This window comes from Zootoca vivipara, chromosome 8 (assembly GCF_965207765.1).
Source record: "Zootoca vivipara chromosome 8, rZooViv2.hap1.1, whole genome shotgun sequence".
Classification (NCBI taxonomy): Eukaryota; Metazoa; Chordata; class Lepidosauria; order Squamata; family Lacertidae; genus Zootoca; species Zootoca vivipara.
This window is the reverse complement of record NC_142591.1, coordinates 6658791-6684901: the sequence shown is the minus strand read 5'-3', so window position 1 is coordinate 6684901 and position 26111 is coordinate 6658791. Positions and strand designations below refer to the sequence as shown.

General features: G+C 44.5%; 1 protein-coding gene across 3 annotated transcripts in view; it reads right to left on the bottom strand.

The window, feature by feature from the left end:
• ENOX1 (ecto-NOX disulfide-thiol exchanger 1) overlaps window positions 1-26111 on the bottom strand; it is a 264024-nt gene that overhangs the window by 176188 nt on the left and 61725 nt on the right. For all 3 annotated transcript variants that reach the window (XM_035103500.3, XM_088676096.1, XM_035103504.3), the window contains exon 2: window positions 15435-15538. The gene's annotated coding sequence lies outside the window, so the exon portion shown is untranslated. The remainder of the gene's footprint in view (window positions 1-15434; window positions 15539-26111) is intronic.

The window sequence follows — 26111 nt, the reverse complement described above, 5'->3', positions numbered from 1 at the left end:
CTAACAGAAAACAACTTTGGTCTGCAGCAGGCTCTGGATTCAATCCCCAGCATCGCCTTTTTTAAAAAAGTAAGGCTCAAAAGAAGCTTTCCCTCCTTTCCTTTAGGAGGTGAAAGCTCGAATGGTAGAGCTCATATATACACAAAGCTAGGTGTTAATCTAGGTGCAAGACCAGCTAGTGTGTTGCAAAGTTGGCATATTTTAAACCATCCTGGAGTGAACCAAGCTTTTTATCATTTCTTTTTCTACAGCTTAAGTATCAATTTCCAATGAGTGCGGAATGGCAACATATTCGGTTACAAACATCTGATGGCGTCTATTTACAGCCCATTTGCTTTGAGTGATTCTATTCTGTTGGAGAGATTATTGGATCCTTACATAAAACAAAACCAATAACTACTGTCTGTAAATGTCCAATGGACATTGGTAAGGAACTTAAGAGAAATGTGGAACAGAGAATTAGAAGGTGTTATACAGCCCAAACAATGGCAAATTGCTTCAGAATATTTCCAAGGACCTGAGATTGAGATTGATTCATCAAAAATTAATATTTTTAGTATATTGAACTCTGCAGTGCTTGCATAGGAAGCAAGCTGTAGCGCCAAGGATTCCTATTTGAGGCACATGATGCAATAAATTCCTTTTGGTCTGAAGTTGTTTCACACATCAATTTGGTTATTAGCGAAATCCTTTTTATTTGCATATGTTTGTGTACTTTTAAACTGTATCTCTGCAATATGGGCATCAGCAGGTAGGCAACGAAAATGGATTTTCCAAACCCTTATGGTAGCCAATTCCCCAAGGATCCCCAGGGATATGCTTTATGAGAAGCTGGCTTCAACCACGACCAATTCTGTGTTACAAAGATGCCTGCAAACATGACATGGAGGCTGGGAATCCCTTGCAGATGACTGAATCCAAGCACCTTCACCAGCCCCAGCTGCAACAAAACATGTCTCTCCTGCACAGTAGGCTCTGTAACTCTCCAATGGTTTGTCTTCCGAGATAGACAGATGCCAACCTATGGTGGCCAAGAGATTTATACTTTTGAGCCTGGGAATAAAAAGGTAAAGGACCCCTGACAGTTAAGTTCAGTCAGAGACGACTCTGGGATTGCGGCGCTCATCTCGCTTTACAGGCTGAAGGAGCCAGTGTTTGTCCGCAGACAGTTTTTCCGGGTCATGTGGCCAGCATGACTAAGCTGCTTCTGGCGCAACGGAACACTGAAACCAGAGCAGCGCACGGAAACGCCGTTTGCCTTCCAAACCGTAGTGGTACCTATTTATCTGCTTTTGAACTGCTAGGTTGGCAGGAGCTGGGACCGAACAACGGGAGCAGACCCATCATCTATATTACAGAACAGCCTGAGGGCCTCACAGCCCCGGCTGCATCCCAAAATGCAGGCATCCGTTTCATGTGGATCCCTATTTGGATATCTAGAGGGCTTATATTAACTTACCTGTTTAATGCAAGATGTGTGCACTGATGTTAACTGTATCAGTAATATGAACGGATAGTGGTCTATTACGGTAGTAGTAATTCTACATGTGTACCATCTTGGACGGAAGGTGATTCCTAGCAAGAGAATGATTTACAGTGGGGATAGCAAAAAGTGGGTGCAGCTACCCATACTCTCTTGCACATTTGTACATGCATGCGCGCACACACGTGCAACACACAGTCTCCCTTCTCAGCTGATCCGTACAAATTAGCTGAGGCGTGGGGATTCTTTCCCTCTTTCTACTCATCAGATTATCAATTTGATTACTTGGGAGGGGAAAATTGGTGCCCCCTCTCCCAGCGCTGGTGCTAGGGCTTTTTGCGCCCTAGGCTAAATGACCTTCTGGTGCCTCCCCCCGGCACATGCGTCATGACGCGTGCACAACGACGCTGATGCCACTGACACTGCTGTGTCCCCTCCATAGGCGGGAGGGCGCTGAGCTCTCGTTTTGGCACGAGCGCCTCCCGCCTATGGAGGGGACGCTGTGAGCTCTTCAGCAGCGGTGGCAGCGAGCGATCGGCGGCGGCGGCAGCAACAGCGCCCATAGATGAACGCTTCAGCTACGGGCGCTGCCGCCGCCACCGCTCACTCGCTCATTGCTCCTGGAGCTGGCGGCAGCGCGGGCAGGTGGCGGGCAGGCTCGCCAGCGCCCCCTCCATTTCAGGGACGGAGCCGAGGAGCCACCCGCCAGGCTCCGGTGACACGCGGGCAGGCGGTGGGCGGCAGGCAGCGGGCAGGTTCGACAGTGCCCCCTCCATTTCGGCGCCCTAGGCCATGGCCTAGTTTGCCTAAATGGAGGTGCCGGCCCTGCCCTCTCCACTGCACCACTGTGTCTACTTTTTAGAAAATCCTTTTCTGTTTGGGAGCTGTTTTCCAAATCAGTAGGTCTTGGGGGGCAAGAAAATTGGCTTGGAGCTGTCTCAGGCTCCTGAACTGAGGATTAGCCCCCCCTTTGTGTTATATTGTGATATCCAGCACCAGAAGAGCTATGGCACACCAAAAGAGTTGATTTAACAATATTTGCAAGTGTAATCCATGAGGTTTTGACACAGATTTCAATGAGCAGGGAAGTCTTGGTTACTGGGACATCACAAACCCTGGGGCAGCACACAAACCCATGAGCATTTGTTTCTACAGCTCTGGGACAAGTCTGAAGACAAGACCGTAAGTGCCTCTCGTGATTTATCCACAGGAAATTATAGAGGTGACTTTCTTACAGCAAGCCTTTAAGTCCAGGTTCAGTCTCTTTGTTCACCAGAGGAAATGAAGCTTAAACTAATAAAACCTTCCAGAAGGGACAGCGCAGATTCATCATTCCACAAAGATGGATAAATGCCAACACATTTCTCATTGCTGTGAAACCAGTTCTAGATATTATATCTATGGAGAAAAGCACATTAGATATAAAAAAAGAAATTGTTCAGATTTCTCATTTCCCTCATATTCTACATATTGTTGTTATATTTTATCTTCTCTTCCCACCCCCAGTTCTTCTTAAGTTCTCTTCCTGTTGAATTCAAAACTGTTGCTGCATGTAAGGAAAGAGATGGAAACCAGCCTTTGTGGGGTGGGTAGATTGACAAGCTGATGTCCCTCCCTCAGCCACTAAACAGATGTCAAAGGAAGAGCTGGGCGTACCTTTTCCAGATGGTTTCTTAAAAGCCATCTTGCTACTGTCTTAATGTGTCCCAATTAAAATCAGCCGCAAAATGAACCACTTAAATGCAAAATAGATTTCACACTACTCCCAAAGATGTTAAAATGGTTAAAAGAAAGGATCTCATTTACTGCTGAACGGTACAAGTGGCCTAATTCAGAACCTACACTACTATTCATTTTCGAACCGCTACTGTTCATTTTACAATCACAAGCCACCTGTAAGGCGAGTTATTAGGCTTGTTATTGCCATTTTAAAAGGGGGAACAGAATCATTGGCTTATCAAAAGATCACACCATGGTACCGGTAGTAATCTGGGACAGAGCAAAGAAGAGGGAGAGGAAGAGGAATAATAATAATAATAATAATAATAATAATAATAATAATAATAATAATTTATTATTTATACCCCGCCCATCTGGCTGGGTTTCCCCAGCCACTCTGGGCAGCTTCCAACAGAAAAATAAAACACAGTAATACACTAATTTCTAAAACATTAAAAGCCTCCCTAAACAGGGCTGTCTTCAGATGTCTTCTAAAAGTCTGGTAGTTGTTTTTCTCTTTGACATCTGATGGGAGGGCGTTCCACTGGGCGGGCGCCACCACCGAGAAGGCCCTCTGCCTGGTTCCCTGCAACTTGGCTTCTCGCAACAAGGGAAACCGCCAGAAGGCCCTCGGTGCTGGACCTCAGTGTCCGGGCAGAATGATGGAGGTGGAGACGCTCCTTCAGGTATACTGGACCGAGGCCATTTAGGGTTTTAAAGGTCAGCACCGAAGAAGAAGAAGAAGAAGAAGAAGAAGAAGAAGAAGAAGAAGAAGAAGAAGAAGAAGAAAAAGAAGAAGAATTTGAACCCCACCCATCTGAGACTGGGTTGCCTCTGCCACTTTGGGTAGCTTCCAGCATATATAAAAGCATAGCAAAACAATAAATCTTAAAAAGCTTCCCTATATAGGGCTGCCTTCAGATGTTTCCTAAATGTTATATAATTACTCATCTCCTCAACATCCAAAATCTAAGTCATGTATTCATACACTACTTCTCTACTCCCTGGGTGCCCATTAGCTGGTGTATCTCTACCTTGTCTACCTTAGATGGCCATTGTGAGGATGAAGGGGAATAACTTCCTATAAAATGTCTCAATGAGCCCCTTGGAGAAAAGGCTGGACACATTGGGATGGATTTGTTATATCAAGAGAGAGGGCGAAAGAGGACGAAAGAGGACACCCTGTTGGTCCTCTTTGAACCTTCAGGAGCTTCAGATACCTGTTTGTCCTAGCTCTGTCAGACAAGGGATGTCGAGAGAAAGGAATTAACTCTTTGTAGTAGTGAAAAGTACACTTACAAGGGAAAGGCTTCAGTTTATCAGTCCTACATCTCTCAGCTACCCCTAGATGCGCATCTGATGAGGCAGTTGCAGCAAAAGAGAGGCCATCCTCCCAAACTCAGCTTCTGCGTGCTTCTGCTCCTCCCTCTTCAAGATCCCTTCTTCCATATCAGTCTCCACCCCTGTTTCTCCTGCTGCCCTCTCCTCAATATCCAGCCACCGCTCTTCAGTGTCCCGCCAGCCCCTGACACTGTGGTAGATTTGACTGCTGCTTTAAGACAAACTCACAGAGGGCCTCTAGCCTGGGAAGTTTTTTTCCACTATTTCTGGGAAACAAAACCCACAAACTGAAGAGCAACAGCTGAAGAGGGAGTTTCTAGTGATGTAACATCTCAGAAATGCTTATGCAACAAATTGTTGCTGTCAAAGGCTACTGGAGCCTTCTTTGTCCCCAATCCTCTAAGGAAAAGAGTCAAAGGTTTAAAAAGTCCACTTAAGAGATTTGGATAGGTACAAATATGCATGAGGTTCTCATGTGAAAAACATATTAAAAGGGGGCTGTGGAAGAGCATTTCATAAGTGCAGAAGACCTTCCTGTTGAGCCTGGTCACTGTTTGCTAAACATTACTCTTGTGTCCACCCTGCTCTGTTCAGCTGAATTAGCGTGGAAAATGAAGGAGGTGCAGCTGTTTGGATAACATAGCTATCCAAACTGAAATGCGGGTGTGAGAACTCAGAGGAAGCTGTAATACTTCTTGGCTATTTGCATTAGCAGGAAGGAAAAGGGTAGCAGCAGCAGTCACCAGAAGGCACCAAACTTCAAAAAGCAGCTGCTTTCAATAATAATAATAATTAACAAGATTTTTTAATCCAATTACATGACCAGGTCTGGGAATTACCAGGGTTTTACACTGCTGCTATTGTGTGAAATATTAGTTGAGCTGTCTGAGAGAGGATTTAATTATCATAGTTAGCCGTATGGGCTTTTTCATCCAAATCTGAAAAGTAGCCAACAGATTAGAAAACCAGATGTGCCACAGGAAGCTTTTCTGGATATTTGTATCTTGTATGGGACAATGGTGTGTGTACCTTTATGCCAACAGTTATTTTAATCAGCTTGTATATGAATTAGAGTACAGTTAAATGTGCATACTAGTCCAGCTGCAAAGTGTTTGGTTGTTTTTAAGTTAAGGTAAAGGTAAAGGGACCCCTGACCATTAGGTGGAGTCGTGACCGACTCTGAGGTTGCGCGCTCATCTCGCATTATTGGCCGAGGAAGCCGGCGTATAGCTTCCAGGTCATATGGCCAGCATGACAAAGCCGCTTCTGGCAAACCAGAGCAGCACATGGAAACGCTGTTTACCTTCCCGCTATAGCGGTTCCTATTTATCTACTTGCATTTTGACGTGCTTTCGAACTGCTAGGTTGGCAGGAGCTGGGACCAAGCAATGGGAGCTCACCCCGTCACAGGGATTCAAACGGCTGACCTTCTGATCAGCAAGCCCTAGGCTCAGTAGTTTAACCCACAGCGCCACCTGGGTCCCCTTTTTTAAGTTAAGTTTTTTAAAGTGAAGTCCCCTTTTAAAAAGTTTTTAAAAGTTAAGATTGTTTAAAAAGAGCCAATCTTTTCAGTCTTGTCCTTCAGTCACATGCCTCAAGGATTATTTTATCTTGGTTTTAATTATGATAGGAAGAAGATTATTTCATTTTATTCCTAGGCTGCCCTTTAGCTATATAGATGTCAGGGCAGTTTATCTATCTATCTATCATCTATCTATCTATCATCTATCTGTCTATCTATCTATCTATTTGCCTCATTACAACAGCAGTCTGTTAAAAAAGATCAACATATAAAAAGGCATAACATACAAAAAAAAAAGTCCCAATAAAACCATTCAGTGAACAAACGCAGCAGAAAAAACAACAAAAACGTCAGCAGCAAGAACATTTCGTCCAACAGGCTATCAACCAGAATTCATCAGTTCTGAATTCATCAAATCCCTGGGAGAACAGAGAAATTCAAAGTGTATAAATAATCATATCAAACCCTGATGCAACAATTTAAAAATCGAATTAAAAAAATTACACTGCAGAATTAGAACATCTTGGAAACTGGTAAGGCCCAAAGCTTAGGAGACCATCTGTTCTGCATGCAGGATTGAGCCCTGCCTGAAATCCTGGACACCCTCTTCCATCCAATGTGGACAGTGCTAAGCTAGATGGACCCAACTCAGTCTGAGATAGCTTCCTATGGTAGTCATTCAGCCTTGTCGTTCTGTTCATCCCCAAAGACCTGGGGCGGGGGGGGGGGCATACCTTCCATTGCTTCCATTGCCATTGAATTCTTCTACCTTATGGCAATACCATTGGGGATCACAATATATTGTATTTTTCAGTTTAAGTGTGTCTCAGTTCTATCCAAAGCAGTATGAATTCCATTTCTGCCTCTGACTTTTTCAAAATGCTGACTGGAATACATATCCTTATCAAAACAAAAATAAATTTAAAAAAACCACAGGCTTGCATTGAAGAGTGCTGCAAAAGCCATCTCATTTCTAAACAGAAACAATCCTTGTCATGGAAAAGAGCTTTTGGGAAAGGATTTTTTTTCCCCCAAAGTAAATGTGGCCTGCAATGCAAGACACTCCAGAACTCCACCAGAAGATCACGTCAAGGGAAGCTTCTGAACACGAAATGCTTATTTCCACAGGAGCATTTTAAAAGGCCTTAAAAAACCAAGACATGCAGGGAAAACATTGCAGCCAGAACACAATTCTGCTGGAATCTTATTACTCAGTCCCCCGTTCCCTGCTTTATCGCAAAGGGCAGAACAAGAAATATCTGAAACTAGATTTCTTTACTTCCCTGATGATTCCACTGTAATGAGGTTTCGGTATATACCCGTTATGTCTCAACAAGGTCTGCTCAGGGCTTTGAACATCTCCGCTATTAAAATTCAGTCTGCAGAACTGTGGCAGGTGTGGAAAGAATTCTCTGCCAGCAGATGTTTTCTGTAGTCTGTGGAAGTACCCACAGAGTGGACAGCTCTTCACATTCCTCAAAATGGAGCCATTTTGACCCTTCGGGAATTCAGCCAGATTACTCTGAAGCCAAATGGTGTCCTGACAAAGGGGTCCATTGCAAAAGCTGGGACACGAGGGACACAATAAGGCCAGTAAATGGGTGCATGTGGTGTGGCCAAGACGATGGTAATACTAGAGCAGGGGTTGGCAAACTACAGCCCAGGGGCTGGATGTGGCCTACCAGGCTCGTAAATCCGGCTTGCGGATCCTACCACCCGCTCGGTCAGTCCCCGCGCTGAGCTAAAGCGACGTGGCACAGCGTTTCCTTGAAAAGGAGCCGCAGACGCCTCACCACGCAGGGACTGACATCCACGGCACTGGCACATCTTCAGATTAGCTGCAGGAAGCTCCTGAAGCCGATCCGAAGCCTTGCCACCTGTGCGCTGAGGTAAACCCGGTACTGCCATGGACAGAGAGGCCAGTGGGCGGGTGGCAGCGCCATGCACATTGTGATGGGCATGTCACAGGGCTTCAGTCGTTGCTTGGCACGCCTGCTGGCCCCGCGCCTGGCACCCGGCTCAGCGCTGCTGCTGGTGGCACGCTCAGCAGCTGCGCTGGAGCAGTTGGAGGGTGAGCTGCGTGCCGCCTGCCTGGCGCTCCGCGTGTGCAGCCTGCCTGCCTGCCAACCTGGCCTTGGATGACAGGCCACAGCGCATGGTGCACGCCGCCTGGGAGCTCCACGGAGACAGGCCAATGGAGCGGCTGCTGCTCGTCAACAACGCCAGTGAGTGGGCGGCCCCGAGATGCACTCCTGAGCATGTGCAGAGTGTGCTCCTCCTCCAGGTCCAGAGGCAGCTGTGGGACCGGCTTGCAGGGTACAGTGGTACCTCGGTTTATGAACACAATTGGTTCCGGAAGTCTGTTCATAAACTGAAGCGTTCATAAACTGAAGCGAACTTTCCCATTGAAAGTAATGGAAAGTGAATTAATCCGTTCCAGATGGGTCCGCGGCGTTCGTAAACCGAAAATTCGTAAAATTTTCAACTCATTATAAATCATTTCCCAATATTCTTTCACCTTTCTACATGTCTACCACATATGAAAAAGGTTCCTCCCATTTCTTTACATTTCCAACACACCGACACATATCTGATTCTGCTTTATGCATCTTAGCCAGCCTACTGGAGTTAAATACCATCTATGAATTCTTTTCAAGTAGTTATCTTTCAGAGAATAACATGCAGTAAATTTCAAATTGCTTTTCCAAAGTTTCTCCCGGAGGTTTAGGTCTATATTGTGTCCTATATCTATTGCCCAGTGTGTCATTAATGCCTTAACTAGCTCATTTTTTGTTTCCTGTTCTAATAAGAAATTATACATTTTAGACAGAAGTTTATCCTTCCAGTATTTTGCAACAGTTCTTTTTCATATTGTGAGCTTCGGTCCAAAAACCCAATATTTTTGTCTACCTTAAGCATATCATATATCTGGTGGTATTGTAACTTGACTTCTTAAGTTCTCCATAAGTTTCATTCTGGGTTTGCCCCCTGCAAAATCCAGCAATTCCCTGTAAGTCGCCCATTGTCTGTCCACATTAACTCTCTTAATTGTAATTGCTTTGATGGGGGATAACCATAAAGGTGTTTTTCTTTCTAGCAGATTTTTATGTTTCTCTCAGACTCTATACAAATTCTTCCTGAGAATGTGGTTCATAATACTCTTATAAATTTTTGCTTTCCCATACCCAAGACATGCATGCCAGCCAAATTTTAAGTCATGGCTTTCCAAGTCCAAAATGTCTGCATTATCCAATACAATCCATTCTTTTTACCAACACAAACAAGCTGCTTCATAGTACAATTGCAAGTCTGGCAGGGCAAAGCCCCCCCTTCCTTTTGTATCTATCAAAATTTTATATTTATTTCTTGGCTTTTTCCCCTGCCAGGTAAATTTAGAAATATTTTTTTTCCATTCTTGCCTTATTTACAATCAGAATTGATTAGACTAAACACAGCATCCTAGGAAGCTGGTAAAATGCAGGCTAGACATTCAGTGGATTTGTAACTGGCTGGCTGACCGAACCCAAAGGGTGCTCCTCAATGGCTCCTCTTCATCCTGGAGAGAAGTGACTAGTGGGTGCCACCTGGCTTTAGAGCAGTACATGTGAAAATGATCTAGGAGTCTTGGTAGACCACAAACTTGACATGAGTCAACAGTGTGATGCAGCAACTAAAAAGGCCAATGCAATTCTGGGCTGCATCAATAGGAGTATAGCATCTAGATCAAGGAAAGTAATAGTACCACTGTATTCTGCTCTGGTCAGACCTCACCTGGAGTGCTGTGTCCAGTTCTGGGCACCACAGTTCAAGAGGGATATTGAATAGCTGGGACGTGTCCAGAGGAGGGCAACCAAAATGGTCAAAGGCCTGGAAACGATGCCTTATGAGGAACGGCTTAGGGAGCTGGGTATGTTTAGCCTGGAGAAGAGAAGGTTAAGGGGTGATATGATAGCCATGTTCAAATATATAAAAGGATGTCATATAGAAGAGGGAGAAAGGTTGTTTTCTGCTGCTCCAGAGAAGCGGACACGGAGCAATGGATTCAAACTACAAGAAAGAAGATTCCACCTAAACATTAGGAAGAACTTCCTGACAGTGAGGGCTGTTCGACAGTGGAATTTGCTGCCAATGAGTGTGGTGGAGTCTCCTTCTTTGGAGGTCTTTAAGCAGAGGCTTGACAGCCATATGTCAGGAATGCTTTGATGGTGTTTCCTGCTTGGCAGGGGGTTGGACTGGATGGCCCTTGTGGTCTCTTCCAACTCTATGATTCTGTGATTCCTAGTACATTCATTTTAACGGCTTATATTCTACCTAGCAGGGAAAGTTTCTTCTTTCTGTATTTTTCTAATCTTTCTTCTGCTTTTGTCTTTTTTATTTTCTCTCTCTCTTTCTCACTTCTTTCTTTCTTTGCCTTTCTTCTTCTTTTCCTATTTTCTTTGGAGTTCTATGTCTGGGGCCTTTATACTCATGGGGGTGGTAGATGGTTGACGGAGGACCCTGGATGAGAGACAGGGAAGTATTGTTCTCCCAGAGCGAGAGACTGGGAGAGAAAGTAAAGATCCCAGGTGAGAACTGGAAGGAGCCAGTGTCCTACCGGTATGTAGGTTGTAAGGGCTGGGAAATACTTTTAAGAGCGGACTCCTACTTATTCAATTTGCATTTTTTGTAGTTGAAATTTTATTCTATTATGGATTTTTTTTATTTAAAAAAACCTCTTTAAAAAAAGAGTTGGTGTCTCAGGGCTGCCCACCTGTCAAACACCCCTCCATTGTTTTGCAAAGTCCCCTTGGAAAGGGGTGGGGGAGGAAGAGGATAGTTCAAAGGACACTTTGCAAACATTGGAAGCTCAGTGACTGACTTAAAGTGACACTTTGAACCAGCCTCTCCTCCTCTTTAAAGGAGGGGGTAGGCTGTTTCAAATGGTGTTGTGCTTCTCCTTTAAATGATGAGCAGAGATCCAATACTGCTGCCTAGGCTGCGTGGTCCTATTCCCAGCTGAGAACTTGGCAGTGTAGCCCATGCAGGATTAAACGCTCTCATCCTGCCCATAATCTGACATCACCAAGGATGTCAGGTAATGGGCTGGCAGGTGTGGTTTGGGGGGAAAGAACCAGGGGGGGGGGGCAAACTGAACCCCCAAGGGGCCAAGATTGGCCTGCAAGATGGAAAAGTATGAAAATTCAACTATGGTATCACTACCATCTTTCCAACAGATGTGTACTACCGTACATTGTTTGCACTCAGGGCGCTAAAATAGCACCAAAAACAAACAAACAAACAACAACAACAACAACAACAACAACAACAACACAGTTTTGTGTTAATTATGATGCCCATGGTTTGCATGCATGATTTCACTCGCATGAGCTTATCGCTCCCTTGGATGTTCTCCAAGGCCTATGAAAGTGGACTCACCTGGACTTGTTGCTCATTGTTATCCTCAATTTCCTTTAATAATGGACTCACACACTGACCTTGTAAACATGCTGACAATGGCATCCCATATAATAACCACTTTCTTCAGCAACACTATTCAGACCCCGATGGACAGTGCAATAAATAATACTGGTGTGCATGAAGGCTGAAAGCAGGAATTGCTTCCGCCTCCTTCAGCTTACACACCGTAAGGTAGGCCAAAGAGAAGGGGAAACATCGTTGCCCTTGGCAGGCAGAATGGGATGTACATAAAACAAGCAATTAGCCAGCAAGCTCTAGGCCAGTAAGGGAGTCTGGGCCCAGGTCACCACCTGCCTGAGCCATCATTCTCCAGGCTACAAAAGCTGGCCTCACCCTCCAGCTAAAGCCACAGCACTCACATGACTTCATTACTGTTCCCTTCCTTTGTCTGTAATTTATTACAGCCAAGCCAAACATGATGGGAGAAACGATGTCTGTTTAACACACATGCCTGCCCCGTTGTTCACGGATAAAGGAGAGCAGCTGCCTAATTGCTTCAACAAAATTGTTGCCTACGGTGAAGGAAGGAGGAGGACCTGGTGATGATTTCCCCATCCTTCACCTTTCACCCCAGAGTCCTAGGGCAGGTTGCAACCATTAAACAACATGTTTAATTTTGGACTACGAGCAAGATTTTGATATCAGGATTAGGACGGCAGTGCGAACAGTTATCTAGAATCCCCAGTTTTTTGAAGCATGGGAAGCCTAAAAATTTTATGATTTGGCATAATATTTGGCTTAATTGATATGTATGTGTATAATTTGAAATAATTGAAATAATTGAATTGTGTTTTAATTGGAAAATTTAATAAAAAGTATTTTTTTAAAAAATAAAAAAACCCAGAAATAAGGCGGTACATCTCAAGGGTCAAAAGCCGGAGCAAATAGGTGTGTGTGTCTTCAGCATTCAGCAACAGCTTTATATTGAAATACCTGATGTACCTCTGTAGGGAGGGAGTTCCACAGCTTAGGGGCAGCCACAGAGAATGTCCTCTACTGCTCCCTCTGCCGATCTTAATACCCAGGAGGGTCTGTATGGAAGGAGGTGGCCTTCCAGGTATTAGGGGCCTGAGTTTTTTATCCAGTGAATTCACAGGAGAGGCAGAGAATGGAGGGCTAGAACAATCCTTGACCTGCTTAGTTTTGAGATCCTTACTAGGCAAATTGATGCCTTTGAATTATGAAGAATTGATGCTTTTGAATTATGGTGCTGGAGGAGACTCTTGAGAGTCCCATGGATTGCAAGAAGATCAAACCTATCCATTCTTAAGGAAATCAGCCCTGAGTGCTCACTGGAAGGACAGATCCTGAAGCTGAGGCTACAATACTTTGGCCACCTCATGAGAAGAGAAGACTCCCTGGAAAAGACTCTGATGTTGGGAAAGATTGAGGGCACTAGGAGAAGGGGACGACAGAGGACGAGATGGTTGGACAGTGTTCTCGAAGCTACGAACATGAGTCTGACCAAACTGCGGGAGGCAGTGGAAGACAGGAGTGCCTGGCGTGCTCTGGTCCATGGGGTCACGAAGAGTCGGACACGACTAAACGACTAAACAACAACAACTAGGCAAAGCAGAGCTAGTTGGCCAGCAGTTTGTCTTGTAGGGATGGTGAGAGGGCTCCTGCCCCAAATGTGGGAACAGCCGGTGTGCTCCCTGCCTGCCTGATAGTCACAGGTACCGTTTTGGGGCATAGGGTATAAAGTGTGGGAAAGAACGAGCAAAATGCAATAAATAAGAGCTGAGCAACATGATCAGCCAGACCCAAGTGCTTTCACCCACTACTGAACTATAGTTCCGTGCAGCCCCTTTATTTAAAAACATATGCTAGTTTTCATTATTCACTAAAACTAATCAGAAAACAAAATCTTAAGTTTTTTAATTACAGTACTAAAAATAAAATGTGCCATTCCCATTTGCAACCTTGCATAATACATTCTGTTTGCATTTTAACACGCAGTATTTTCTCACTGCCACCCTAAATCTGTTTCTCTGCAACATAGATCCATGATTCCTTGGCACATTTGGCCTTCCTCTTCCCTACAGCACCCTAAAGGCATCTGAAAGCTGTCAACAACTAAAAATAACCTGTTCTTGCAGGCTTTCCAAGGAGGCCGTCCATCCCAGCCTTTTCATTCACTTTTTGGTTTCTTTCTGCTCTAAATAATCTTCTGTTTGTTACGTTTGCAAAAGTATGGGAGACAACCACATATAGCACATGAAACTGAACAAGGAGAACTGCAACCTTATTCACAAGATCCTTTTTCGCAGAGATGTTTTTATCAGTGCAGTTCAACATGGGTTTTGCCCCCATTTGTAACAAAATGTCTGTTTCCTACAGACAGAAGACTCAAATTTGATTTGGGCAAATATGCATAGATGTGCTTTTAATCTTTTCGCTATAATGGGGAAACGAGCACGATTTCTTTTTCACTCCAAAATGCCATTGTTGTTGATATGAACATACAAGGCAGCTTGGCATAAAAATGCTTGGCATACACAAGAAGAGTGAGCTGAGCAATACCACGATTGCAAGCCGTTCTGCGGCAAATAATTCACTCAAAACCAGCCACATTTTTCCTACTTTTCTGGCTACTTCAACCATAAGATAATAAAGCCCTGGAAACACTGTGTAGTTGTTCAAAACCATTTTTTTACAATGTGCATACACTTACACATTCAGCATTCACTTTAAGTAACTTATTTACTTTAAGTAACCCCTCCACTGAGAATAATGAGCGGTTGGGATAAGACGGTCTCGATTTTGGCCATTAACATAATAATAATAATAATAATAATAGTAATAATAATAATAAATTGGGTCCACGTTTCTTGGAAGGTGTCTCTATTCGTTATGGCTTTCAATTGCCCTCCTGTCTCTGATGAGATGCTCAGACACTGCTGTATCCCAGACATTATTTTCCCATACCTTCAAGGGTATTTCAATCTGGTTCTTCCATTGCTGAGCTATCGCTAATCGTGCTGTGGTTCAGTAGGAAGCCTACTAGTTCATTGGGGCACAGGGTGGAGACTAAGTCTATGTCCAAAGATAGTTGGGCGAAGGCAGGATTTGGAGAAAGGTGTTAGCCTGCAGTTGCAGATATAATGGAGAATACTTTATCCCAAAAGTTTGTAACCAAGCTTTCCACAGCCCTCCCAACATAATGGGGAAAGGGAGTGTAAGGGGGAGGGATTATAGAGAACCCTCCCCCCTCATCAGAAGCAGCCTGTCTCCCAGCAGTCATGAGAGCAAGGGGTCTGAAGGGGTGAGTCAGGAAACGGAGAGGGAGTGCCAGGGCTCTGACAACATCAAAGAGCCCCTGCTCCATAGGCAAGAAGAGAGGGAGGCGGAAAGAGTGGACAGGAATAGGTCAGACAGAAGACCCGTGTCCCCCCCCGACGCCGGAATTGCGGAGGAGGAGGAAAGGGAGGCGCTTCTCAGTTCCGAGGTTTTTATGCTGGTCCCGAACGCGGAAGGGGGTAGTGCAGGAATCTGACTCGAGCGGGTAGACATGAAATGAGCAATCCGTTACACTGTAAATAAAGTGCACCAATAAAAACGTCTGAAAGACAAGCATGTGGACGGTCATTACTCAAGAGTAGTCACAACAAACCCTGACAGGGAGGGATTAATTTTTGCCAGCCTGACTGGTGTCCAGTGCCATTGGAGGATGACCTTGAGCAAGGGCCTCCAGTAAGCAAGCAAAAATGTTTTTTGGGGGAGGGAGTGGTGGTGATGATGGCTGTTACAACTTATACCTCATTTTTCTGTCAAACAACACAGAGCAATTTACTCAAAAGGGCATAACTACTGTGCTTTGAAACAGGTACACATTTCACAATGCTGGTGACAACAGCAACAGTTCTAATATATTAAATGTCATCAATGGAAGGAATAATTCTGACCACTTACTTTTCAATGCTGGCTCTAAGGTGAAGATATTTCTCAGCCAGCTGCTTTCAGCAAGGGATATTTTTGTATTCAGCAAGAGAAACCACCCAAGATTCCAGGGAAACCTGAAATAAAAAGAACATTTCTTAAGAAAAGTGTGTGAGACCAGAAACAACACGGAAAAGAGATACCATCACCTCCTGGAAGCATATATTCATACAAAAACCTCTATCTCTTTTCTCCTATAGTTCTTATTCATTTGTTGGGAAACAAACATACACACGACCTTCGAAATAACCAACAAATCAGGAATAGCTGTTAAAAAAAAAAGAAGGCTGGCCAATGTAGTAACAAAGCTGCCTAAATAGAGAAATAAAACCAGCACACTGCCATGTGATGTTGTCTGTTGATTTTGTGAAGCTACATTTTCTACTTTTCCATTATTTATGTAAATAAATACCCTTATTGTAGACAAAGTGCAATGCCAAGTTTGGACAAAAGGTATTTACTGTCCCCTGCAAGCAAACACAGAAACAGGACCAGAGTGTGTTCCATGGATTAATTTCAAACACATCACGTAATCTTGTGATATTTCCCATGAGATCTCCAAACAGGTTGAAGTACTGAGACATTATTTCCATATTTATTGGAAATAATGCAGGAGCTAAGGCAAGGCACTATTCCCTCTGAGTACTCTCGTGATGAGAATGAAATTAACTCCTACTGCCACTGCAAGATACTTTTTCTTTGGCGAGTGCAATATTCGCCTCAAGCGACTAACTCCCTTTTCTGTATTATTATGATTTGTTGTTGTTTAGTCGTTCAGTCGTGGCCGACTCTTCGTGACCCCATGGACCAGAGCACGCCAGGCACTCCTGTCTTCCACTGCCTCCCGCAGTTTGGTCAAACTCATGTTCGTAGCTTCGAGAACACTGTCCAACCATCTCGCCCTCTGTCGTCCCCTTCTCCTAGTGCCCTCAATCTTTCCCGACATCAGGGTCTTTTCCAGGGAGTCTTCTCTTCTCATGAGGTGGCCAAAGTATTGGAGCCTCAGCTTCAGGATCTGTCCTTCCAGTGAGCACTCAGGGCTGATTTCCTTCAGAATGGATAGGTTTGATCTTCTTGCAGCCCATGGCATTCTCAAGAGTCTCCTCCAGCACCATAATTCAAAATCATCAATTCTTTGCCGATCAGCCTTCTTTATGGTCCAGATCTCACTTCCATACATCACTACTGGGAAAACCATAGCTTTAACTATGCTTAAAACATATATATGCATAAAACCATAGCTTTAACATAGCTTTAATTATTATGATAATACAGCATAAACTAATACAGAAATAATCAGATTCTTGGAAATTATGTCCAATTTGCAGTGGCCCAAAATCAAGCCCAGGTTTTATCAAGCCCAGGGGGTTTTTTAAATAAAAAATAAAAAAATTCCTTCCAGTAGCACCTTAGAGCATAGCTGTCAAGTTCTCCCTTTTATAAAGGGAAATTCCCTTATGCTGAATAGGCTTCCGCACGAGAAAAGGGAAAACTTGACAGCTATGCCTTAGAGACCAAGTTTGTCATTGGTATGAGCTTTCGTGTGCATGCACACTTCTTCAGATACACAGCACTTTTAAAATGATCTTTATTGAGTTTATAAACAAAGAAAATAATAATAAGAAAGAAAATATGAATAGCAAAGAATTTCCCATAAAGGAAAAAGGTCGCATTTAAGTTTACAAACTGCTCATATCTGTGTTCTAGTTCAATTAATTGTTGCTACCTACATATAATTTGTAAGGGACCCAGGTGGCGCTGTGGTTAAACCACTGAGCCTAGGGCTTGCTGATCAGAAGGTCAGCGGTTCGAATCCCTGTGACGGGGTGAGCTCCCGTTGCTCGGTCCCATCTCCTGCCAACCTAGCAGTTCGAAAGCATGTCAAAATGCAAGTAGATAAATAGGAACCGCTACAGCGGGAAGGTAAATGGTGTTTCCATGTGCTGCTCTGATTTGCCAGAAGCGGCTTTGTCATGCTGGCCACATGACCTGGAAGCTACACGCTGGCTCCCTCGACCAATAATGCGAGATGAGCGCCACAACCCCAGAGTCGGTCACGACTGGACCTAATGGTCAGGGGTCCCTTTACCTTTACCTTACATATAATTTAATATGCCTATATACAATGTAACAAACAGAAATAAAAAGAAATGTGAATACTTCCGATTAAGTCCATAATACTCTTCCTGCTGTAACCATTAGATCCAAAGACCGTCTTCCCACTTATATCCATTATTTAATTTCATCATTATTGGTTTTTTGTATTGATACCATATGTTGTTACTCATTCTTCTAACGGCAGAAAGCCTCTATTGCAGTATCCTTGGAGATATTCTCTCCAAGCCCAGTTTTTGATGCAAACTTCACAAGGGCATTCTGATATAAGGGGACTGAAACTTTCAAAAAAAAAATTACAGAGTTTTTGGCACAGGCAGCCATTTTGAGAAGACTGCTGTAGAGCCGAGGTGAATGAACAGAGACAATTTTCTCTCTGCAGAAGAGGGAGACCTGCTAGTGTTGAGAATGAGCCAGCAAAGAGGTTCTGCTGGGACTGGCTTTGCACTGACAGTGCCCTGTTTTACTGCTTTGGGTCACTTATGTAAACCTCTTATATACTGATTGGTTATTTTTGATTACTTAATTTCTATACTGCTTAATATATTTTAAAAAAATATCTCCCCAAGCAGTGTACAAAAAGCTGAAGCAACAACCGACAACTATATATTTAAAATATAGTTACTTCTAAAAAATGTTACAGTAAAACAAAACTGCCTATCTATCTATATCTATATCTATAATCTACCAATCTCAATTCATTTTCCTTCTGACACATCTTCCCTCTCAGCTCACCTACAAAAATCTCACAATGATAAGTTCCTGGAAACTTGCCTTCTAAGGACAGGCCCAAGGTGGGTGGTCGGTCCTTCCTCAGGCTGCCCCCCACTATGTCCCACTCAGCTGCCCTCCCCACACCCAGTTAAGCAGGTTTCTTGAGCAGGGGTCCCCAAACTTCCGCTGCTGAGGGCCAGTGCTGCCAGCGCCGATTGTGCTGTGGGCCGGAGCACGTGGGAGCGCGCACCCATATGTGTGCACACACACAATTTCCGGCGCACTTCCAGGTCACCAGAACACCGGAAATAGCTTGTGCACATGTACATGGGCCTCTTCTGGCCCAGAAGTGCACTGGAAATGACCCTTGCCCATGCGCATAAGCTATTTCCGACGCTCTGGCAACCCGGAAGCGGGCAGCCGTGCCATGCCGCGCATTTAAGAGTGGGTGGCGGCAGCGGGTGGCAGGGGTTGCTGGGGGCCACATAAAAGAGCCTTGCGGGCCACATCCGTCCCCCGGGCCTTAGTTTGGGGAAGCCTGTTCTTGAGTTTCCCAAGTGTTCCAGAGGGTAGGAGAAGGCCCAGCTCTCAGTTCTTCACTCTCTGTCCTCTCCTCGGCCTCCAGCTGCTATGCACGTATTTACCGGTATGTGCCTATCATGAATGTAGTTGAGAGTTTATGCTTTTGTTTATCTCTGATAAGTCCTTTGTTGTGACTCTCCCCAGAGACCCTGAATAAAAAAATATATAAAACATATAAACATATGTTTATATGACATATAAAATCATAATAAAATCTCAGCTCCCACTCCTGCTACAATACAGGCATCTCCAAACAAGTTGAGTTGCAATCGCTCCCAGTGAATCCATTGCCTACTGTCTCCTTCAACGTGGATCTTGTGGAAGATTGCCTGGCAAACTTAACAATGGATGCTTCTGCTAGTTAGTAAATGAAAGGGTTAAGGACCACAGAGCTATAAATTTCTAGAGAACACTCGCCTAGGTCACACTCAACTTTGGAGAAGAAGTGAGACTTTTTCTTGGTCTCTCCAATCTCTCGCAAGCAACATTGGAACAGAGCAGACATGCCTTAACATAGCTTTCTCATCTTTAGATATGTTTCAGAGGCAGCTTGTGCTGCATTTTCAACAAAGAACCTACATTTCCTATCACTGCTATTAAGGAAAATGCAAGTCTGAAATCTAGTAACTGTGAGTAAAGCATTTTAAACTAACGTGCTGTCTGTGGTCTGTTTTATTGAAAAGGGGGGAAAGGGAGCCAGCTGACTTTAGGAAGATTTAAAAACCAACTCCAATGCTTTAGTAAATCTGCCTAACAAAAGGGATTTTAACTCTGCTACTGGGGCTCTTTATGTATAAGCCCCGTGTTTTTTTAAAAAAACAGGCATTGGCCATTTTTTCTTTGTGCTACCCCCCCCCCCATGGCTCTGTAGAGGATCGATTATAATTAATATATCCTCTTACTAATACCCATCAAATCTATGCTATCTTCCATTATCATTTGTAAATTTAAAGTCAACAAAAGGGCATTAGACTCCTTTCTGGAAATGTTAAGCCAAAATATGAACACCTAAAATGTCACTCTTTTCTCTCTCCCAGACCTCAAGAACTGGAAAATTGGGCAACCAAGATGGTGATGGGTCTGGAAACCAAGCCACAGAGGAACAGTTGGGGGGAGTTGGGTATGTTTAGCCTGGATGAGAGGAGACTGAGAGGATATATGATAGCCATCTTCAAATATCTAAAGAGCTGTCATGTGGAAGATGGAGCAAGTTTGTTTTCTGCTGCTCTGGATGGTGGGACCTGAACCAATGGCTTCAAGTTACAAGAAAGGGATTCTGACTAAACATCAGGAAGAACTTCCTGGTGGTCAAGAGTGGAATGGACAACTTCAGTAGGTGGTGGACTCTCCTTCATTTGAGGTTGTTGTTTGTTTTCAAAGGTTGGGTGGCCACCTGCCATGGATGCTTTAGTTGAGATTCCTGTATTACAGGTGGTTAGACTAGATGAGCCTCAGAGTCCCTTCCAATTCTACCATTCTATGGTTGTATTATTAAATCTCCCATCTCTGGCAAGTCCATCAACTGGCCAAATCCCCACTTTTTTCTTCTCCCTTTCCCCTAGCGTTTGCTTTTAAGCTCAGTCACGTCCCCATTTCCTGAGGAGATCACTTCTCTCTCTTCCCCACGCAATGTTCTTTTCTTCTTCCTTGGCCGCCTCAGTCCCAAATCCCATGTTCTCCTTCCCTCAGTATCCACAGCAACTCAATGTCAAAATGAAACATTTATCCTCGCCATTTCCTCTTCTCTTCTGATTCTTGGAACTTTTACAAAGCTCTACAAACTCCCTTCTTCTTCTGACCACCTCACCTTCTCTTCCTAGAGTAAGTGGCTCTTGTTGGCTTCCCTTTTCCTTTGGGTACCACTTTCACCTCCTACAGCAAACCGTCTGGACAGGCCTCGTGCCTGACCATTTTGCACTTCTGGTTACCTTCCTTCCATGGGACTAGAGCCTTAGCTCTGTTCCTGTCTTATTCAGCAAGCTCTCCCCCGCCCCCTTTCCCTGTATCCTAGTTTGATTATAAACTCCTTCAGACTTAAATGTAAAGTCGTGACCGACTCTGGGGTTGCGCGCTCATCTCGCATTATTGGCCGAGGGAGCTGGCGTATAGCTTCCAGGTCATGTGGCCAGCATGACTAAGCCGCTTCTGGCAAACCAGAGCAGCACATGGAAACGCCGTTTACCTTCCCGCTGTAGCGGTTCCTATTTATCTACTTGCATTTTGACGTGCTTTCGAACTGCTAGGTTGGCAGGAGATGGGACCAAGCAACGGGAGCTCACCCCGTCACAGGGATTTGAACTGCCGACCTTCTGATCAGCAAGCCCTAGGCTCAGTGGTTTAACCACAGCGGTTTAACCTTCCCTTCAGACTTAGCATATTGCAAAGTTCCCATCTCACTAATAATCAATAGCTTTTGGAGAAAATGTGTAGTGTGTGCGGGAAACAACAATGTACAGCAGACGCTCAGGAGGCACGTTCACAACCCGCAGCGTTCACAACCTGCAGTGCCTGCAGTCTGCGCATGCGCGGGTCGCGATTCATAGCTTCTGCATGCGCGAGCGGCGAAACCCGGAAGTAACCCATACCGGTACTTCCAGGTTCGGCGCAGTGCGCAACCCGAAACTGCGCAATCTGAAGCGTCTGTAACCTGTGGTATGACTGTAGAGACCCTTGCTTTTGTTATGTTAGTTATGGAACAATGAGATGGCAGCAATGAAGAGTGGGCTCCACATCCACTTTGTTGTTGTTGTTTAGTCGTTTAGTCGTGTCCGACTCTTCGTGACCCCATGGACCAGAGCACGCCAGGCACTCCTGTCTTCCCCTGCCTCCCGCAGTTTGGTCAAACTCATGTTCGTAGCTTCGAGAACACTGTCCAACCATCTCGTCCTCTGTCCTTCCCTTCTCCTTGTGCCCTCCATCTTTCCCAACATCAGGGTCTTTTCCAAGGATTCTTCTCTTCTCATGAGGTGGCCAAAGTATTGGAGCCTCAGCTTCAGGATCTGTCCTTCCAGTGAGCACTCAGGGCTGATTTCCTTCAGAATGGATAGGTTTGATCTTCTTGCAGTCCATGGGACTCTCAAGAGTCTCCTCCAGCACCATAATTCAAAAGCATCAATTCTTCGGCGATCAGCCTTCTTTATGGTCCAGCTCTCACTTCCATACATCACTACTGGGAAAACCATAGCTTTAACTATACGGACCTTTGTCGGCAAGGTGATGTCTCTGCTTTTTAAGATGCTGTCTAGGTTTGTCATCGCTTTTCTCCCAAGAAGCAGGCGTCTTTTAATTTCGTGACTGCTGTCACCATCTGCAGTGATCAAGGAGCCCAAGAAAGTAAAATCTCTCACTGCCTCCATTTCTTCCCCCTCCATTTGCCAGGAGGTGATGGGACCAGTGGCCATGATCTTGGTTTTTTTGATGTTGAGCTTCAGACCTTATTTTGCGCTCTCCTCTTTCACCCTCATTAAAAGGTTCTTTAATTCCTCCTCACTTTCTGCCATCAAGGTTGTGTCATCTGCATATCTGAGGTTGTTGATATTTCTTCCGGCAATCTTAATTCCGGCTTGGGATTCATCTAGTCCAGCCTTTCGCATCCACCATCCCACGCAAAAACCTATTCAGCTGTTAATCAGCAGCCTGAGCCATTTCTCTTAGGAACAGAATTTCAAGAACCAGGCTGGGGAAATAAGACAGTGGCTCTTTATTGTCCAACTAATTAAATGTAATTAAATTGATAGCAGCCCCGAATTGAAAGCATTACAAAAATAAAAAAGCATTTGCTTTACATTTATAAAGACGAGAGTGACTACGTCCTTCTGGGGTAATTACTGGTATTACAAAATACTTGGCGGCAGAGTTCCTGACAGTGTGTCAATTTAGACTGCCAGGATTCATTAGCAGATGTAGGACTGATAAATAATTGAGTTAATTTTTACCTGACTGACAGTGCCGAGATGATGGAAAGTATCTTGTTTTGTGAATTTAAATAAATCTGTCCCCACGAAATCCGCCCACATATAGCTTCACATCAGTTCAGCCACTGCATCACTCCAGTGACTTTCAAAGGTCTGGAAATTTGCTAAACACATACTTTTAAAGATTAGAAAAGAAATGCATGCATGATTGTTATCTTTTGTACAACGTACAATATCCCTTTTTCCCAGTCCTCCAGAGGATGTAGCCCACAGGGATCAATGGTTCTGCTCAAACTCTGTTACAAATCTTCTGCCAGCCATTTGGGACTAGGAACTATTTGGACACTCTGACAATTTAGCGCTCCCCCAAATAACCAGATTTTGCTGAGATTTCAGCCACATGCATCCTCTTAGGGCATGAAATGGTCCAGATTTTAAGCTTTCAGTAACAAAACGTCTCTGACCCTGGTAGGAAAGGGACAGGCAGTATTCTGACCACATTTCTCCAGGATGATAAGGAACTCTTTGGGTTGAGCCAAGTCAACAAGCTACAAACCCACCTACGGTAACACTAACCTCATCCTGAGATTCCAGGCTCTTATTTGGCTTTGCGATAAGCACAAGGTGAGTTTTTGTGCAAGATCTCTGGGATTGTCCTGCCCAGAATGATGTTTTTAAACAAATCTGGGAGGTGGGGAAAGAAAGCTGATCCAAATTTAGGTGGTTCAATGATGCCAACGTAAGTTTCATATTTCCTATAGATCCTCCTCAAAAAGAGTTAACTCCTTCTGGACTCAATCAGTTGGTAATTCAAAATAAATAGGCTCTCTCCCCCACCCCCAACAATAGCTACATCCCTTGATTTGGGACTGCCTGATGTGGTAAACATGACGATCCAACTTCAGTTTCTTGAGGTACCAAACAGGGGACAGGCTAGCAGCTGAATCTAAGAGTGACTGAAGCTAACTACCTCTCCTGATAAGTTCTCTATTCCACTTACCTACTTTCCCATTTTAAAAAACAGATACATTCCTGCTCCGATGATCTCGGAGAGCAAGATGAAAGGTGAAATATAAATGATATTATTAAAGACGAACACACCTAATCTCAGATTTTGTCTGGTTGACTCTAGTCTTTTCTTACAAATAATCCATTCCTCCTAAACTCTTGGCCCTTTTAAGCTTCTAGAGATCAAATGAATGTGATCAAATCCACCTGTTCTTTAGATCTAAGTGGGGAGAGGGGAAGCTACTTAGATCCTAAAATCCTTTTTGAATTAAAAAGACTGGATAATCTCTCCTTGAGCTTCATCCTTTGTTACAGCAGAACATGTTGTACATCAAGTACAAATAGTGGTGGAGACATCACACACTCCATTACACTTGGGTAAGTCCATTGCGCCCACTGAGCCTAATGAATCCAAGCCAGTCTGCAACATCTCTTCTTCCTTATTTGCTACATATTAGGTGTGCAAAAGATTGATATGAATCCTAAATAATGAGCAAAGGTGGGGTGCCTTGGAAAGATTTGGGACTTCTACAAAATGAGGCTAATCTGTACAGGCCAGGCCTTTGTTGCGGCAGAAACCCCTGAGCACTTTGCAGCCTTGGTGATCCCGACTTTTTCTTTTGAAATAAAAAAAAGCTGCAGACAAGCCTATGTGAATAGTGAAATGATGTTTCTAAGTTTAACTGTTAAGGCTAGGACATGTGGAGAGATGTAAGAGGTTTGCCAAAGCAAAATGTACAACTCTGGCTTAAGGTAAAAGAGGGGATCAGGGAGGGGAGGGGCCTCTTTTGTGACTGACAGGTCTAGCTTGTAACCAGAAGGAATGATTTTACCAGCACATACCAATCCCAGTGCTTTGAGGACAGGAAGAGTTTTCAAAGAGCAAAATACTTGGTCTCCTTTAAGCCTAAGGAAGATGCCAGGACAGGTTGGGTAGAGGTAAACGTGAGATCTCTATTGTGACTGACAGGTCAAGTTTCTAAATTCCTGGATCAAAAGCCCCTGGAGCTATTTGACTGCATACTTATGTGTACTTTCTCTCTTGCTACTTTCAGAAAAATAGCCCCAGGGGCTCCTACATTGTTTTGTGGGAAATTTGTCTGAAAGTGAATCTTTGTTTAAGGACCCTAAAAAGCTTGCAGAAAAAAACACTGCAGCTATCCTGCAAATTTCATCCATTTTTGTCAAAATAAAACAAAGAGCTAATGTTTAATTTCCCAATAATGAAAGGGGGCAATTGAGCAGATCCCAAAAACTATAATGACAGTCCACGTGGGAAAACCCCACAGGCATCTTTCTTAAATTTGCCACAATTCATGCCCACAAATTTCATCCAATTCTGCCCCAAAATGTTAGAGAGGCTTCTCTTTGCTGGTAACTGAACCGGCTGTATCTATTCCAGAGGTGCTAACATGCCTGCAAATTTCCTCCACTTCTGTCAAAAGGAAAGGAAATGAATGGATGAAGGAGGAAGACATGGGCTCAGACTGATGAGATGAATTGAGGCAACCTATGAAGCACCTCAGATCTGGGGTGGGGGCTGATTTACAAAGCACCAAATCTGGATTTGAACCAAATCACCTCACATATGTCCTGCACAAAGCTCCCTGTAGTTATTTATTTAGCTTTACCACCCAATAATATAACAACATTCCAGCCTTTCCTAAAGACAACTGAAAAGCTATTAAAAGAGGGGGGTGGAACGTTGCTTTTGAATAAAGGAAAGAAAACTGCACATTTAAAATTGTGCCTGTTTTGTGGACCAAAATTCAAGATGCTCTCTATTATAACACCACAGTTTCCCCTAGAGCAGGGGTCCCCAGACTTACCCGCCTTCGGGCCGGAGGGCGGGAGAGTGCGCACACAGTGGGCCGGAGGGTGGGGGAGTGCGCGTCAGTGCGCATGCGCACACCCATTTACTGGCGCGGTGGCGCGCTTCCAGGCCGGGAAAATCGCCGAAAATTGTGCGCATGCGTATGGCCTCCCCCGACCTAGAAGTGCACCTCCCCCGACCCGGAAGTGCACCGGAAATGACCTCTTCTGGGTCGGGAGAGGCCCATACACATGCGCAGAAACGATTTTTGGCATTTTTTTCTGATCTGGAAGTGCGCCGCCGCGCAGCGCGCTGTAAGAGCAGGCGGCGGCAGCAGCGGGCGGCGGGGGTCGTCGCGGGCCGGATTGGGAGGCCAATTGGGCCGTATCCGTCCCGGGGTCCGTAGTCTGGGGACCCCTGCCCTAAAAAGGGACCCCTGACCACTAGGTCCAGTGGTGACCGACTCTGGGGTTGCGCGCTCATCTCGCATTATTGGCTGAGGGA